This window comes from Chiloscyllium punctatum, chromosome 18 (genome assembly GCF_047496795.1).
Source record: "Chiloscyllium punctatum isolate Juve2018m chromosome 18, sChiPun1.3, whole genome shotgun sequence".
NCBI classification, from domain to species: domain Eukaryota; kingdom Metazoa; phylum Chordata; class Chondrichthyes; order Orectolobiformes; family Hemiscylliidae; genus Chiloscyllium; species Chiloscyllium punctatum.
In genome coordinates, this window is record NC_092756.1 from 76,139,195 (window position 1) to 76,154,833 (window position 15,639).

The window sequence follows — 15,639 nt, forward strand, 5'->3', positions numbered from 1 at the left end:
GTCTGGTTATTTATGGCTTGTTCACTGTCCACATTATTTCTAATTGACTTTGGAGAAATACCCCTTGTCTGCTTTCAGCTGATGGGAAGTGGTGCCCAATATGTTCTTGCTCAAGATTTTCGGGGATCTGCAGGATGGGGGGGTGAATCGTCTGAAAGAGACAGCACAGACACAATGGCTGAAAACCTACTGAGATTCTCCTGGGGATGACATGGTGGCTCAGTGGGTAACACTGCTGCCTCACAGTGTCAGGGACCTGGCTTTGATTCCTCCCTTGGGTGACTATTTGTGTAGAGTTTCCAAGTTGGCTCCGTGGTTAGCACTGCTGTCTCATAGCACCAGGGACCAAGGTTCAATTTCAGCCTCTGGTGACAGTTTGTGTGGATTTTGCACTTTCTCCCCGTGTCTGTGTGGGTTTCCTCCAGGTGCTCCAGTTTCCTTCCACAAGTAAATTAGCCATGCAAAATTGCCCAGACTGTTCAGGGATGTGAAGGTTGGGTACATTTGGCAGGAGGACCTGTAGGGGAGTGAGTCTGGGTGGACTTGTTGGGCCAAATGGCCTGTTTCCACACTGTATGGATTCTATGAGAAAGACATTTGGACAGGTACATGACAGGAAATGCTTGTGTGGATGTGGACCAAGTGGAGGCAGGTGCAATTAGTTTTAAAGTTAACGGCTCCATGACAGTGCCCCTTCACTTTGGGAGAGGAGTACGCCAAGGCTGCCCCCTGTCCGGCCAGCTGGATTCCCTGTGCGTGGAGCCTTTCCTGTGCCTCTAATGGAGGAGGTTGTCGGGGCTGGTTCTGCGCGGTGCGGGCACAGGGGTGGTCATCTCGGTCTACGCTGACCACGTGCTCCTCCCTTTCACCGACCCTGCTGACCTGGGGAGGATGTGTGAGTGCCAGGCCTTGTACTCAGTGGCCTCTTCCACCAGGATCAACTGGGCCCAATATTCCAGACGACTGGTCAGTCCGTGACGGGTGGAGTCTCTGCCGGAGGAGTTACGGGGGTTCAGCTGGAGTACGACCATCTCCTCGACCTGGGGGTCTACCTCAGCCCGGCTGAGGAATCCTGGCCGGGGAACTGGCAGGAGCTGGAGGCCAAAGTCTCGGCTCGCCTCGGCCTCTGGACAGGACTTCTCCGAGTGCTGTCTCACAGGAGTCGAGTGTTGGTCATAAACCAGCTGGTGCCTGCCATGCTGTGGTCCCGGCTGGTCACTTTGGTCCCTCCTCCTGGTTTTGTCGCTGACATCCAGAGAATGTTGGTTCACTTCTTCTGGGACAAAAAGATGCACTGGGTCACTGCGCAGGTCCTGAGTCTCCATATTGAGGAGGGCGGTCAGTCGCTGGTGTGCGTTCACACCCAGGTAACGACGTTCCACCTTCAGACCTTGCAGCGATACCTTTACATTGAGCCTCCCCCTGGGCGGGGTGCCCTGGTGACGTATTTTTTCCACCAGGTGCGTAACCTCAACCACGACACTCAGCTCCTGCTCAGCGACCGTGATGGTTTGGAGGTCACTCTCAGGACACTGCCTGTCTTTTACCAAGACCTGCTCACGGTCTGGAACATGGTCGAATCGCGTCACGCCTACCCTCCGGCAGGAGTAACGGCTGTCGTCAGGGAGACGTTGCTCAGGAATCCGCACCTCCGTACTCGTGGGTTCGAGTGACTGTCGGAGGGGAGGGCCGTGACTGCGAGGGTGACCAGGGTCGGGGACGTGCTGGATGGTGGGGGCCTGGGCTGGACCCTGCCGCAGGATATAGCGAGCAGGGCAGCGGGAGACGTCCGGTACGTGGCCACCACCATCCGACACCTTAAAACGACGGTGCTCAGACCCCACGTAGTGCCCCAGTTGGAGGATGCTCAGGTGTGCGGTGGGATCCCGTCTGCACTCACTCCTGCCCGGACGGAATTTCACATTGGCCCCACGGGTCCTGTACTTCCTGCGGGAGCCTGTGCCCCACAACCTGAGCTGTCTCCGGAGTTTTAGTTTTGTCCCTTTCAGGGGTGTATCACAGAGGGCCCTGTACAGACTGCTGCTGCACACCCTCATCCACCTCCCAGACACACCCTGGCGTGCCCATTTACCACCGGGCGGTGGGGACCATCCCCAGTGAAGGGCTCTCTACATGGGAGTCCTCCCCCTTTCTCACGGGGATCTGGGGTGGAGGGTATTGCACGCGGCAGTCCGCAGATTGCGGTGGTTCACGGACTCCCAGCCCAACTGCTTGTTCTGTGGTGCTGTGGAGTCCATGGAACAGGGCGCTTGCACTCCCTTTTTAGCTTTCTGGGAAACCTTCTCCTCCGTTTCTGGTTGGACTTCAGCCCCACACTCCCCATCATTGGGCACCCAGTGCCGAGGGGGGAGGGTTGGTCAGAGGATCTCCTCGTGGGTCTACTCCTGGGCCTGGCCAAACTGGTTGTTAGGGCCGATTGCCTGACCCTCTTCCGCGGTTACGTTCGAGCCCGGGTGTCCCTGGAGAAGGAGCACGCAGTGTCTCCCAACATCCTCGAGCTGTTCAGAGAGTGCCCTCCCCCTCACTGTTTGGTCACACAGCATTGCCCTTTGATGCTTGTCACTGGCCACTTGGGTGTTTCCTTTCTTCCTGGTGGTGGGAATTGAATAAAGATTTGTACATCTGTTGTCTTTCCCTGTGTCTCACACCTGCACACACACAACATGGGGGCTGGGGAAAATATAAGCACTACCACAGTTAGGCAGCAGTGCGGGGGTAAAGAGAAAAACATATATAACCAGGAGATTTCGAATCCCCTCAGTCCAGGGCACTGACTCTGTGATGGCTGAGCCACAGTCAGTGTGTTCTTGGAAAACAAAACTTAAAAGCTGCCATTTTAATATCAGACATGTGGCCTCAGTGGCCTAATGGATAAGGCACTGGCCTCCTAAGCCAGGGATTGTGGGTTCAAGTCCCATCTGGGGTGTCTGACTTTTAAACCTTGTCTTCATGGCTGATCTTCGTCCGAGGTCAAGTCGATTTCTCATCTCCTCTGGATAAGTCCCCAGGTCTGTGTTGGGTTGGTGGCACCCTGTGTCAGGAAAATACAGAATGTTGAGGATATGCAGGATATAGGGGTGAATCGTCTGAAAGAGACAGCACAGTCACAATGGCTGAAAACACGCTGAGATTCTCCTGGGGATGGCATGGTGGCTCAGTGGGTAGCACTGCTGCCTCACAGTGTCAGGGACCTGGCTTTGATTCCTCCCTTGGGTGTCTGTTTGTGTAGAGTTGGTACATTCTCTCCAAGGGGTATTCCGGGTGCTTTGGTTTCTTCCCACAGCCCAAAGATGTGCAGGTTCGGTGGATTGGCTTTGGGGAGTGCAGGGTGAGAGGATAGGGGTTGGGCCTGGATGGGATGCTCTTCAGATGGTCAGTGGGGACATGATGGACTGAATGGCCTCCTCCCACCCCACTCTAGGGCTTCTCTGAACAAGTTTGGAGCAGATGGTCAGAGCTCCACTGCAAGGCCCAGTCAAGGCTTCGCGAAGGGACTGGTATCCAGGTGTGTGTTCCTACCCGACTTTCCCCTGATCTTCCAAAATCTTCTGTGGCTTTGTCCAATACGGTCATGAGCTGGGTTCACATCATCCAATGGGGTCACACCAATACCCTTCACTGTTGTCATGCGAGGAGCTATAAAGTGGATTGACTCAGGCTGACACTTCTCCAATATACAACCCTCAGTCTGGTTGGAACTGGTTCTTCTTCAATCTTTGTAGCTCTTTGATCTTAGTTGCACTGTTCTCTGGAGCTGATAGCTGCTGTTTAATTTAGTTTGGCCAATTTTCTATCAGGTCAAATTTCTCCAGCTGAGGATCAATTGAGAATGGCTGATTTTGTTGCCATGGACACGTGACCACACAGGATTGAGATCAGCAACACAGTGAAGGTTTCAACAAAATCAAAACCCCAAATAAGATTTGAGCCCACAATCTCTGATTTAGGAAGTTTGTGCCTTACCCATGAGGTCACTGGGGCTACAACGGATAGAGCTACCAATCTATGGACAAAGCAGTTTCTGTTTTGGTTGTGTTGGTGTCAGTCTAAGCTATATTCTGTCAACATTACCAGCTGAACCCCAGATTACCTGCATGTTTGGTATTTATGATGATGTCCAATATGTCAATGGAAATGATTGAAATCTGGGTGTTCAAGGTTGGAACTGATGGGGCTGTGGCTATGCATTTGGGCCCTTACCTTTCTTAGTCAAGGAATTGAATACAATTACAAGGAGGCTATGATGGAGATGTGAGGTAGTTCGGCCATCGTTGGAGAACTTGGAGTGCCACATCCACAGCCAAACATTTGTGGGAAGGCAACTGCTGAGGCTGACTCACAGAGTTTACAGAGGGAGATGGATGGGTTAAGGGAGTAGCCAAAAACTCAGCAAATGAAAGACAATGTGGGAATGTGTGAGGTCATACACTTTGGCAGGAAGAATAAAGCAGCTGGATATTATTTCAATGGAGCAAGACAGCAGAAGGTTCCAGCACAGAGAGATATGAAATGTGTTTTTGCGGTCTCGCTGTTGAATCTTTGCTGTGACCAACCTTTATGGTAATATCGGTGAGATGTTCGTGGTTTCTCTTTAGTTCTTGAGTCTGGTTAAGCCGATTGTGATTTGCAGGCCGTGGTGAGACTGCGGTCAAGATCACCGTCAGTTTCTTGGATGAAGTCTCCACGACTGGTAACGCTGACAGTCACCACTGGAGAGTGTCTCTGCCATTATCTGCAGCTGGCCCTGCACATCAACGGTTTCATCAGCAAACCTCAAGAGACAACATCCAAAACCTTTGTGCTATTGAAGGCAAATACCTTCTCATTAAGAGAAGAAACAAAATATCTTTAATGTGATGTTGTTGATTTGAACATTCGGGAAGATCAGGGAAAAGGAGCATAGGGACACACACCTGGATGGCAGTCCCTTCACGAAGCCTTGACTGGGCCTTTGACCATCTGCTCCAAACTTGTTCAGAGAAGCCCGAGAGTGGGGTGGGAGGAGGCCATTCAGACCATCACATCCACACTGACCCTCTGAAGAGCATCCCAGCCAGGCCCAACCCCTATCCTCTCACCCTGCATTCCCCAAAGCCAATCCACCGAACCTGCACATCTTTGGGCTGTGGGAGGAAACCAAAGCACCCGGAGTACCCCATGGAGAGAATGTGCAAACTCGACACAAACAGACACCCAAGGGAGGAATCAAAGCCAGGTCCCTGATGCTGTGAGGCAGCAGTGCTACCCACTGAGCCACCATGCGATCCCCAGGAGAATCTCTGCAGGTTTTCAGCCATTGTGACTGTCCTGTCTCTTTCAGGGAATTTAGCCTGAATACTGCAGATCCCCAAAAAGTCTGTGTAAGTTCACATCCCATCAAATGAATGCTGACATGGGGATGTTTGCAAAGTGGATGAAAGAGCGAGGACACACAAGGAAAAGTCCAACACCCCAGATTGGACTTGAACCCACAATCCCTGGTTTAGGAGGCCAATGCCTTATCCATTAGGCCACTGGGGCTGCATAGTTAAAGCAAAAATAGCAGCCTTTAAATACTGCACCCTGACCTCTCATTGTGTGTTTTTCTGAGTTTGATACTCTCACTGCACTCTGGGGATCCAAGATGGCGGTGTTCTCAGACGATCATGTTGCAGAGCTTCGCACCACAGCACAAGGGGGAAGAATTTCTATCCCACCCAATCCGGAACATCGTGATATCCTGGGACTCTGAAAAGATTGTGGAGTCCCAGGACATTGTGAAAAATCAACTTACCTGCGTTTTCATCGTCCAGGGATGTTGAAGAAGGGAGGAGCAGTGTCCGGGGCCAGGCCTCCGGCCCAGCCTGCAGGATCCTCGGACTTGATTACCTACCAGGCCCTGGTGAAGGAGCTCGCGAAATCTCGCGAGATGTTGGGGAAGCAGATAGAGGTGAATCTGGCCCCGATCTCGATCATGCTGCAGAAGCATGAACAGCAGCTGGGAGACCTGGAAAAGAGGACGGATGAGGTTGAACACAGAGTCACAGTGATGGAAGCTGATACCAGTTCCTCTAAGGATAGGATCGAAGCATCGGAGGCTGAGGGTGACCTTACAGAGGTTTATAAAATCATGAGGAGCATGAATAGGGTAAACCGCCAAGGTCTTTTCCCTGGGGTGGGGGAGTCCAGAACTAGAGGGCATAGGTTTAGGGTGAGAGAGAAAAGATATAAAGGAGACCTAAGGGGCAACTTTTTCAGGCAGAGGGTGGTGTGTGTGTGTGGAATGAGCTGCCAGAGGAAGTGGTGGAGGATGGTACAATTACATCGTTTAAAAGGCATCTGGATGGGTATATGAATAGGAAGAGTTTGGAGGGAGATAGGCCGGGTGCTGGAAGGTGGGACTAGATTGGGTTGGGATATCTGTTCAGCATGGACGGGTTGGACCGAGGGTGTGTTTCTGTGCTGTACATCTCTATGACTCGATGACTGGAAGTGTCAGTCTGAGTAAATCCGTTGTCTAGCTCCTGGCAATGTGACCCCATTGGATGATGTGAACCCAGCTCATGACTGTATTGGCCAAAGCTACAGAACATTCTGGAAGGTCAGGGAAAAGAAGGATATGAACACACACCTGGATGCCAGTCCCTGAGCAAAGCCTTGACTGGGATCTGCAGCAGAGCTCTGACCATCTGCTCCAAACTTGTTCATAAAAGCCCTAGAGTGAGGGGGACAAGCCATTCAGCCCATCAAGTCCACACTCAGCCTCTGAAGAGCATCCCATCCAGGCCCAATCCCAATCCTCTCACCCTGCATTCCCCAAAACCAATCCACCGAACCTGCACATCTTTGGGCTGTGGGAGGAACACAATGCACTCCGAGTACCCCATGGAGAGAATGTGCAAACTCGACACAAACAGACACCCAAGGGAGGAATCAAAGCCAGGTCCTTGACATTGTGAGTCACCATGCCAGCCCCAGGAGAATCTCAGCAGTTCTTTCCCCATTGTGGCTCTGCTGTCTCTTTCAGGTAATTTCGACCCAATCCTGCAGATCCCCGACAACTTTGTGCAAGTTCATGTTGGACAGCACTTCCCATCAACTGAATGCAGACATGGGATGTTTATAATGTAGATTAGAAGTAAAACCCAGAGGGCAACCTATGAACGTTAGCCATGCGGGACAGGATTGGAACCTACAATCCCTGGCTGAGGGAAGCCCAATATCTTATCCATTAGGCCACTGGGGCTACATGTCTGTTGTTACACTGGCAGCCTTTAAATACTTCACCTTGATGGCTCATATTGTGTGTTTCTTCGTTTTATACTCTCACTAATTGTTTTTTACAACATCCATCTCATGCTAAAAAATTGGCTGCTTGATAAATCAATCTCGCTTCCCATTTGTCCCCAAACGGACAGACAAGAAACCAACCAAACTCCAACATTGCACAACTCACATCTGAGGAAAATGGAGCAGACAGGAAAATAGCAAAGGGTTCAATGTTATTTTGTGCACCGCTTTCAAGATATTTGCAGTTTGTGGGGAGGAAGTAGGTGGAGATGTTGCAAAAAGTTGCATTGAGGACAAATGCTTTCTTTGGTTAGACCGCACTTGGAATACTGCGTCCACTTCTGGTCGCCCTATTACAGGAAAGATGTGGATGCTTTGGAGAGGGTTCAGAAGAGGTTTACCAGGATGCTGCCTGGACTGGAGGGCTTATCTTATGAAGAGAGTTTGACTGAGCTTGGACTTTTCTCATTGGAGAAAAGGAGGAGGAGAGAGGACCTAATTGAGGTATACAAGATCATGAGAGGTATGGATAGAGTCAATGGCCAGAGACTATTTCCCAGGGCAGAAATGGCTAACACCAGGGGTCATAATTTTAAGCTGGTTGGAGGAAAGTATAGAGGGGATGTCAGAGCCGGGTTCTTTACACAGAGAGTTTTGAGAGCATGGAATGCGTTGGCAGCAGCAGTTGTGGAAGCAAGGTCATTGGGGACATTTAAGAAACTGCTGGACATGCATATGATCACAGACATTTGAGGGTCCATACATGAGGATCAATGGTCTGCACAACATCGTGGGCTGAAGAGCCTGTTCGGTGCTGTGCTGTTCTGTGTTCTATGTTGTATGTTCTAAATCAACAGAATCTTAGCGGGCATTCAGCTCATTGTGGCTGCGCTGTCTCTTTCAGACAATTCTCCCCAACATCTCCCAAATCCTGGAATTGCCTTGTGCACGTTTTTATTACATTCGCCATAATCTCAACACAGGCACAGTGATTTTGAACAGAGTAGTTTGAAAAATGCAGTCAATTTGGATCGTGATGAAGTTGGCATGGGACAAAAGTCAGCTACAAAGTTGAAGCTTAAACCGTTCGCAGCCCAGAGGGAAATTAAACCCACAATCCCACACTTAGGAGGACAGTGGTTTACCCAATATGCTGCTAGGGCACACATAGCCATTTGCCAGTGTAAAGTCTTGGCATCATTAGAGTATTACCTCCCAGCATGTTCCAACATCTCAAATGACATGTTGAGGGATACACTAAAGTTTCGGTCAGCTGCTGCCAAGGTGTAACAGGGAAACAACACAGTCTCAGGTCTTTCTGACAAATTATCACATCTTTCTTTCAATTGTCAGACCTTCTTGGTGCCTGACAATGAACAGAGATCGGTTCCTGCCTAAGAACAAAATGCCTTTTTGTTCACAACAATACAGAAGGTTTGAGAAATGTCAACATTCCAATGTTTTGTTGGTTCTTATCTCTCTGCAAAGACTGTACACAACTGATTTAGAATAAAGGAAAGCATACCAAACGCCTTCTTCACTATCCTATCGATCTGTGACTCTACTTTCAAGGAGCGATGAACCTACACTCTAAGGTCTCTTTGTTCACCAACACTCCCTGGGACATTCCCATTAAGTCTATAAGCCCAGCTAAGATTTGCTTTCCCAAAATGCAGCACCTCACATTGATCTAAATTAAACTCCACCCATCACTCCTCAGCTCATCGGCCCTTCTAATCAAGATCCCGTTGTAATCTGAGGGAACCTTCTTTGCTGTCCACTGCACCTCCAATTTTGGTGTCATCTGCAAACTTACTAATGATCCCTCATAATGATACTAACATATATATAAATGACGGAAAGTAGTGGACCCAGCACTGATTTTTGTGGCACCCCATTGGTCACAGGGCTCCAGTCTGAAAAAGAAGAGAGATTGGGTCCTTCTCCACCCTTACACCCAAAGTCCGCTCCATGGCACCCACCACAGCACTCCAGTATGTTTGAAGCTTCCCACAGGACCAGAGACAATGGGTAAGAGTGCCTGTACCGACCTTGCACTTGAAACATGTTGAAGATACCAGTGGTTTAAATTTTGACAAACAGTCTGGGGCCAAGTGGGACCTGTGGAGAATCTTCAACTGTAAAGCATGGGTCCAATTGCATACTGATACCTTGCCTCTAAGGAGACTTCAACACCTAGCTCTCTCTTCCAACCCAACGGAGTCGATCGAGCTCATCTGAGGGGGTACCCCCCACCTAATTGATGATATAAAGTGCTGACAGAAAGTGTACTCTTAGCACTGAGCACCCTCCTCTCTATGTCGGATGTGTCGGGATCAGTCAAATGTGTTGTCTTTTTTGAATAAAATCCCTAACTTGAGAAAAGCGAAAGAGGTCCTTGTTAGATAGCTCGTGTTTCCGTGCTAACTGATCGAAGGACATCATTGTGTCTCCCACAAACAAAACACCCGCACAAGACACACCCCTAACTGCCCAATGTTTGGATCCTGAATCTATCATCCCCGGTTGAAAACCCGGCATACCCGGTGTAAGAGAAGATGTCTTGCCAATATTGCCTTCCCTCTGCCAAATTGCCCTCCATGCTTTAACAGTATCGATAACTATTGGGTTCTGGAAATATTCCCTAACTGTCCTCATTTTGTCCAAACACAGCAAGCGAGTAAGGGGTCACCTTAGCCTGGGAGGTTTCAATATCGAACCATATTGAAAGAGGGTCCCCACAAGCCCAATCACTCATGTAGGATAAAAGTGAGCTTAGTTGGTAGCTTTTAATGTCTGGGAGATCCACTCCCCCCAGTCTGTGAGACAATTGCAGTTTAGCTCATTTAATGAGGGGCCACTGACGATGCCAAATAAAGGGGCTGAACCAGCCATTCAGTCTCCTGAATGTTTGCTTATCGAAAATCAGGGGGAGCATCCATATAGGGTATAGTAAACGAGGGAGAATATTCATCTTAATAAGCGCTATCCGACCCAACCACGAGACCAGAAGCACCTCCATCTTTGAAGGTCTTGTTTGATTTTGTCAAATAATTGAACAAAATTGTCTTTGAACAGCCGATTCAGAACTGGAGTAATGAACACGCTCAAATACACAAAACCCCCCTGTGACCATTTAAATGGGAATCGATATTCACCCTCAAGACTTAACACTTTCATAAGACCACCCAAAGGCATAGCCTCTGATTTTGAAAGATTAATCTTGTCCCCCAAAAAGGTGCCTAACACACAGATGCATGCTAACAGGCGAGGGACTGAAACTGCTGGATTTGATGAAAGAATGAGGACATCGTCCACATACAATAAACTCTGATGTCAATTTGACCCCACGTCTGGAGCTGATATATTGGGATCCCTATCAATGGCCTCCACCAATGATTCAATCCCCACTGTAAAAAGCAGTGGTGAAAGGGAACAGACCTGCCGGCTGACCCAAAAAATGTGAAAATTGCTTGATCACACCCTGTTGGTGATGATTGCAGTGAGAGGGTCATTGTGGAGAACCTTTACCCATCTTATAAAAACTTCACCCAAAACAAACCGCTCCAGAGTATAGAAAAGGTACACCCTCTCAACTCGGTCAAGGGCCTTCTCTGTATCTAGAGAAATCACCAATCCCTATATTGACTGTTGTTGACACACTTGAATTACATTAAGCAGCCTCCTAACATTATTGGAGGATCTGCGGCCCTTTATGAAGCCCGTCTGGTCCTCTTGAACAATAGAAGGTAACACAGTCTCCAGCCTGAACACAAGAGTCTTGGAGAGGATTTTAAAGTCCACATTTAAGGGTGAAATGGGCCTGTACAAAGCACAGTCCCCCGGGACCTTCCCTTTTTTAAGAATAAGCAAAATATTGCCCTCTCTCAGAGATGGCGGGAGACAATCATGGCTGTATGAGTCATTAAACATGTTGAACATTGGGCCTGACAATATGTTTGTAAATTCCTTCTAGAATTCGCTGGGAAGTCCATCAGGACCGGGTGCCTTTCCACTCTGAAGCTGCTTCACAGCCTCCTGCACCTCTTGCTCTGATAAGGGGACATTGAGAAAAGACTCTTGTTCGGGGGTCACACCCAGGAGCTCCAGATCCTTGAATAAAGCCTCCATTTTGGCCCACCCCCGTCCTCACAAACCTCAGATTGGTATAACTTAGAGTAAAATCTCTGGAATGACACATTAATCTTTTTGGAGTCACATGTTCGGTTCCCAGACACTTCCCTCATCACCGTAATGGCTTGAAGGGCGCTCCTTTTCCTAGTGAAATATGCTAAGTATTTACCAGACCTGTCACCATGATCATATAATCTTTGCTTTGCAAAATTAAGCTCGTTCTTTGCTGTCTGTGTGAGCACGGAATTCAATGCAAACCGCAGCGCCGTAATCCTCTGTAACTTGACCAATGAGGGCCTGTCAGAGTAGGCCTTCTCAGCTGCCTTCAACCGTGCTTCGAGGAGACATTGCTGCTCACCCTTCTTCCGCCTCCTACTGGCAGAGTAGGAAATAACTGACCCACTGGCATAGGCTTTGGCAATTTCCAAAAGGAAGGATTGGCTACTAACCGAGCGTGAGTTAATGTCTAGGAAAGCCCAAAATTCCCAAGAGAAATGCTCCACAAACGTATTATCCTTGAGGATAAAGGGATCCATTTGCCAGTGCCTTGGACCCACTGTAACGTCCTTAATCTTAACCAACAGGTACACTGGAGTGTGATCAGAGATGGTAATATTACCGATCGTACAAGGTGACACCAAGTCCAGGGTTGCCACGGGGATTGTAAAAAAAATCAATCCTGGTGTAACATCTGTGTGGATTGGAAAAGAAAACCGTAAAATCCCTGCCTGTAGGGTGGAGACACCTCCAGATGTCCACCAACCCTCACTCCACACACAGATCCACTAATTGTTTAGTTTGTACAGAGGGTATTGGGGGTGTGGGGGGCCTTTGGGCAACCTGTGTACGGTGGGATTCATGACACTGTTAAAATCTCCACTTTTAATGATATGCCAGGACTCCAAACTTATCAATTTAGAAAACATATCTAGCAAAATGTTGAGGGGATGAGCTGGAGGGCAATAAACAATTAAACACCATATTCTTCCACATTTATCAAGGCTATAAGAATTACAAACATCCTCTGTGTGTGTCTTTAACACACTCTCGTAACTTTTATGGGAGATTCCTCCTCACCAATACAGCCACTCCCCTACTTCTGGTATTAAATAATGTGAAGTAAACCCGATCAAGCCCATTTTGCTGTCATTTCAAATGCTCCCTGTCATCCAAGTGTGTCTCCTGTAACAAAAGAATATCCACTTTCTCCTTTCTAAGACTCAAAAGTACCTTCTTCCTCTTAATTGGTGAGTGACTTCCCTTGATATTCCAGGTTCACCATTTAATCAAGTCATTAGCCATAACCTTCTGCAGTAACATTTAAATTCCAGAGAGGAGGAACTCGAACCACAAATCACTGAGCCTTAGTGTCATATGATCCATCAAATATAAAAACTACATAAACTGAAACCACTACATTTAACAAACCTACAAAACTATCAAAGATTAAAAGCAATACAAACCACCATATAAAGCGCCAATGGCGCTGAATAGGGGAACTCACCTCTTGCCCAAAGGGGGCAACTACCCATCCCAAACTGCCCATAAGTGGGCATCTCGCCATCCCAACCATTTTCCCTCCTTATAGCTAGAGCCGTACCACAAACACAAGCAGAATAGAAAGTAAATATACCATAGAATAGCAATATGAATAAAGATAAAAAACTTTTAAGATCGATGGGGTAAATACCCCACCCATCCTCTTGTATAACTTCACGTAGAAATTGAAAGTACACATCTCAACCGCCACCAAACACAGTTTAAACCGGATTATTACCAATCGGGAAAACAAGGAAAAGAAAGCTCCAACTGGACTTCCTCGGTTTTTTTAAAAAACAGCAAAGACATAACCAAACAACACTATTTGTAGATACTAAATTGTTCAGATTCGGTTAATTTGTCCACAAAGTCTCTTGCCTTCTCCGAGGTATCAAAGAGATGTACGGATCCATGTAAGGTTATCGGAGCACCGCCGGATACCTCAGAGAGTACTGGATCCCAAACTCCCTCAGTCTTCTCTTGGCAGAAACATTATCCGTCAGGGGGAGGGAATTAAACAGCCAGGGCTGACAAAGGAAGTCAGGAAATGTATCATAGGAAAAGCGAGAGCCTACAAAGAGGCCAAGAGCACAAAAAAATCAGAAGATTGGGAAGACGACAAAAACAAACAGAGGATAACAAAGACAGAGAAATAGGAAGGAGAGGATCAAATATGAAGGTAAGCTAGTCAGTAATATTAGAAATGATTGTTAAAGTTTATTTCAATACATAAGAAACAAACGAGAGGCAAAAGTACAAATTAGCCATTCCAAATTGATGCAGGAAGGCTCGTGAAGGGAGATAAGGAAATGGCTGAAGAATTTGGTAAATACTTTGTGTCAATCTTCACAGTGGAAGACATGAGCATTATCCTAACAATTAAGGAGATTCAGTGGGCAGATTTGAGTATGGTAGTCATTACAAAAGAGGAAGTGCTCGAAAAGCTATAAGGTCTAAAAATTGATAAATCTCCCGGCCCCGATGGTCTACATCATAGAGTTCAGAGGGAGGTGGCTGAGAAAATAGTAGAGGTTATTTTTAATCTTTCGTAAATCACTGGAGTCAGGGAAATTCCCAGATGATTGGAAAATCATTGTTGTAAAACCTCGTTCAAGAAAAGATAAAGATAAAAGATGGAAAATTATAGGCCGGTTAGCCTAACCTCGGTTGTAGGTTAAATTAAGGACGAGATTTCTAAATTCTTGGAAGTGCAGGGTTGGATTAGAACAAGTCACCATGGATTTAGTAAGGTGAGGTCATGCCGGACAAACCTGTTAGAATGCTTTGAAGAGGTAACAAGTAGGTTAGACCAGGGAAACCCAGTGGATGTTAACTACCTAGATTTCCAAAAGGCCTTTGATAAGGTGCCTCACGGGAGACTGCTGAGTAAGGTGAGGGTCCATGGTGTTCGAGGTGAGCTATTGGCATGGATTGGGGATTGGCTATATGACAGAAGGCAGAATGTTGGGGTAAAAGGTTCTTTCTTGGAATGGTAGCTGGTGACAAGTGGTGTCCCGTAGGGTTCAGTGTTGGGGCCGCAGCTTTATATATTAATGATCTGGATGAAGGGACTGTGGGGACATTCTGGCGAAGTTCACCGATGATGCAAAGTTTGGCCGACAAGCAGGTCGTTCTGAGGAGGTGGGAGGCTGCAGAAAGGTTTAGACAGTTTAGGATAGTGGTCCAGGAAATGGCTGATGAAATTCAACCTAAGCAAATGCTCGGACTTGCACTTTGGAAAAAGGAATACAGGCATGGACTATTTTTTAAACAGTGAGAAAATTCATAAAGCCAAAGTACAAAGGGATCTGGGAATGATAGTCCAGGAATCTCTAAAGGTTGACTTGCAGTTTGAGTCCGTGGTTAAGAAAACAAATGTAATGTTGCCATTTATCTCAAGAGGGTTGGAATGTAAAAGCAGCGATGTCCTTCTGAGACTTTATAAAGCTCTAGTTAGGCCCCATTTGAAATACTGTATCCAATTTTGGGCTCCACACCTCAGGAAGGACATACTGGCACTGGAGCATGTCCAGCGGAGATTCACACAGATGATCCCTGGAATGGGAGGCTTAACATACAATGAACAGCTGAGGATCCTGGGATTGTATTGATTAGAGATTAGAAGGTTGAGGGGAGTTCGAATACAAATTTACTAGATAACACATGGCTTAGAAAGGGTGGATGCTGGGAATGTGTTTCCATCAGGACCCATGGGCACAGCCTGAGAATTAGAGGGGGGTCAATTTAGAACGGAAATGAGGAGACATTTCTTCAGGCAGAGAGTGGTGGGCCTGTGGAATTCATTGCCGTGGAGCGCAGCAGAGGCCAGGACATTAATTGTCTTCAGGGCAGAGATTGATAAATTCTTGATCGCGCAAGGAATTAAGGGTGACGATGAGAGTGCCACCCAGTGGCGTTGAAATGCCCATCATTCACGATTGAATGGCAGGGTGGACCCGATGGGCTGAATGGCCTTACTTCCATTCCTATGTCTTAGGCTCATCGTCGTAAGGTTTTCTTTTCTGGTTTCCCACCGCTGAGAAGTCCTGGAAAGGCATGAGCTCAGAGCCCTCGTAAATTAGGGCCTTCAGATCCTTCCCCTGGATTAGACTACCGACAGTGTGGAAACAGGTAACACTATGGGCAATTTAACATGGCCAATTCACCTTTGAACTG

General features: G+C 47.6%; 1 non-coding gene across 1 annotated transcript; it reads left to right on the forward strand.

Moving 5' to 3' along the window:
- The first annotated feature begins 2,874 nt into the window (after window positions 1-2,874).
- On the forward strand, window positions 2,875-2,947 carry trnar-ccu (transfer RNA arginine (anticodon CCU)). Its single transcript has one exon. It is a non-coding gene; the product is annotated as a tRNA-Arg (tRNA).
- Window positions 2,948-15,639: the final 12,692 nt, after the last annotated feature.